This window comes from Aplysia californica, unplaced genomic scaffold (assembly GCF_000002075.1).
Source record: "Aplysia californica isolate F4 #8 unplaced genomic scaffold, AplCal3.0 scaffold00464, whole genome shotgun sequence".
Lineage (NCBI taxonomy): Eukaryota > Metazoa > Mollusca > Gastropoda > Aplysiida > Aplysiidae > Aplysia > Aplysia californica.
Window position 1 is genome coordinate 569869 of NW_004797734.1, and position 2747 is coordinate 572615.

The window sequence follows — 2747 nt, forward strand, 5'->3', positions numbered from 1 at the left end:
TCTCTCTCTCTCTCTCCTCCCCTCCCCTCTCCTTCCCTCTAACCCCCCCTCCCCCAACAAGCAGTGGACAGTGTGCCAAGTGTACCAGCAGGGGTACACCACTATGTTGATAAGGGAAGGTCGGACCCCAACAATGGCGGGATTAGCCCGGAAATCGATCGCAGATCTATTGGGTGTTTAATCATACAACTGACTGCAGTCCCAGCCAGGGGGCAGGTCGTAGCGAAACTTTTCTCTGCAACTTTTCTCAAGTGTCTAGCTGCTCGCTCGCCCGACGCTTGCTACAACAACTACAACTATCTCATCCAATGTTTGGAAACTTTCAAATACGGACTATCTGTGGAGTATCTGTGAACTATCTGTGGACTATCTGAAATTACCTGTGGACTATCTATGAACTATCTTTGGACTATCTATGAACTTTCTGTGGACTATATTATGTTGCTATTTGGTAAGTGTGTGCGTGTGTGTGTGTGTGTGTGTGTGTGTGTGTGTGTGTGTGTGTGTTTGTGTGTGTGTATGTTGCTATTTGGTAAGTGTGTGTGTGAGTGTGTATGTGTGTGTGTTTGTGTGTGCGTGTGTGTGTGCGTGTGTGTGTGTGTGTGTGACGGTCAAGTTTCAGTCTGGAAACACGCGTTGCTACCGTCTTTATTTACAAAACTCAGTGTAATAGAGAACTGTCAGTGGCTTTACATGTAGTCTATATTGTGGACGTATTAATAAAACCCAGTCGTATAGACAAGCTATAGAATATTTTTGGACATATTTACCATACAAGAGAAAAGTCAGTTATTGTATATTTGCGGACGTATTTACCGAATAATAGAGGGGTTATTCTCTCTCTTTGAGGACTCATTTACAAAACTCAGGTATATTAGCAAGTAATGGTCTATTTATTGACGTATTTACCATACAATACACAAGTTATAGTCTGTCTGTGGACGTATTTACCATACAAAAGACACGTTTTCTCTTAATGTTGTTTATTCACAATGTTGTAGAGAGGTTTTAGTCTGTTCGTCGATTTTTTGAAAATGGAATAGTGAGATTATACTTATTTTGAGACTTATTTGCTATAGGACAAAAAGATTACATATATTTGGGGACTTATTTGCTATAGGACAAAAAGATTACATATATTTGGGGACTTATTTGTTATAGGATAAAAAGATTACATATATTTGGGGACTTATTTGCCGCACAATATTGAGGTCACAGTCTGTATGTCGGCTGTTTGCCTCAACTACAGACATGGCTTTTATCTATCTATCTATCTATCTATCTATCTATCTATCTATCTATCTATCTATCTATCGATTGGCCTGCCTGTCTGTCTATCTATCTGTCTGTCTCTCTGACTGGCTGTCGTATAGACATTGGAAATCTAAAAACAGCAACAACAACAACAACAACAACAACAACAACAACAACAACAACAACAAAAACTCAACAACAACAGTTACCACAACAAGAACAAACACCAACTACCCCAGAAAGAACACCTGCAACATCATCATCATCAACAACAACAACAACAACAACAACAACAACAACAACAACTACAACAACAGTGACTACAACAAGAGCACCCAACAACAACAACAACAACAACAATAACAACAACAACAAAAATAACAACATCAACAACAACAACAAAACAATAACAACAACTGCACCCAACAATAACAACAACAACAACAACAACAACAACAATAGCAACAGCAGCAACAATTTGTGCGCAATTTGGAAGCACGAATTTACATATTTCATTGCGTGCATGTTGTTAGTTGCCTAATCTAAGTTTCAGCTAAAGTAAACATTTGAAAAATCTTTGTAAGTAACAACGTTTGGAATGTCCTCAAACAGCACGTCTTCGCTGAGCTAAGGCTGACTCGCGATTGTGGTGTCCGTTCTGTGTCTGTGTCTGTGTCTGTGTCTGTTTCTGTGTCTGTGTCTGTATCTGTCTCTGTCTGTCTCTGTCTGTCTCTGTGCCTGTTTCTCTATCTCTGTCCCTTTCTGTGTCTGTGTCTCTGTATCTGTCACTCTCCCTGTCTCTGTGTCTGTTTCTGTCTCTGTCTGTCCCTGTCTTTGTCTGTGTCTCTGAGTCTGTCTCTGTATCTGTCTCTATCTCTGTCTCTGTCTCTGTCTCTTTCTCTGCCTCTGTCTCTATCTCTGTTTCTGTCCCTTTCTCTGTCTCTGTCTCTATCTCTGTCTCTATCTCTGTCTCTGTCTCTGTCTCTGTCTCTGTCTCTGTCTCTATCTTTGTCTCTGTCCCTGTCTCTATCTCTGTCTCTGACTCTGTCCCTTTCTCTGACTCTATCTCTATCTCTGTCTCTGTCTCTATCTCTGTCTCTGTGGCTAGCTCATATCCCCATTTGCTTTCTCTCTTTTTTCCCTCAATCTTCTAATTCTTTCTTTCTATTTTTATTCTTTTTTTTTCTTTGAAGTAGATCTAATCATAGCTGTGTACAGATTTAGCACCTTGCCACGTTTGTTGTGGGCTCAGCCGGAGGTAAACCTCAGTCCCGTCAACACTGGCCGGCTCCGATATAGCTGACAAACAATACACGCCAGTGCAAACGGATTTCAAAGCAGATTAAGCCAGATTAGGTCTGTCCGGCGCTATTCCCGGGTCCTTTGCCGCATTGAAAGTTGAAAGACGTCTCGCTATTTTGTGTCCATCTCTCTCTCTCTCTCTCTCTCTCTCTCTCTCTCTCTCTCTCTCTCTCTCTCTCTCTCTCTCTCTC

At 41.2% G+C, this 2747-nt stretch overlaps 1 protein-coding gene across 1 annotated transcript in view; it reads left to right on the forward strand.

Moving 5' to 3' along the window:
• Positions 1 to 131: 131 nt before the first annotated feature.
• LOC101850273 (NACHT and WD repeat domain-containing protein 2) overlaps positions 132 to 2747 on the forward strand; it is a gene marked incomplete in the record, with an annotated part of 40874 nt that continues 38258 nt past the window's right edge. The window contains 1 exon segment of the mRNA XM_013086412.2: positions 132 to 451.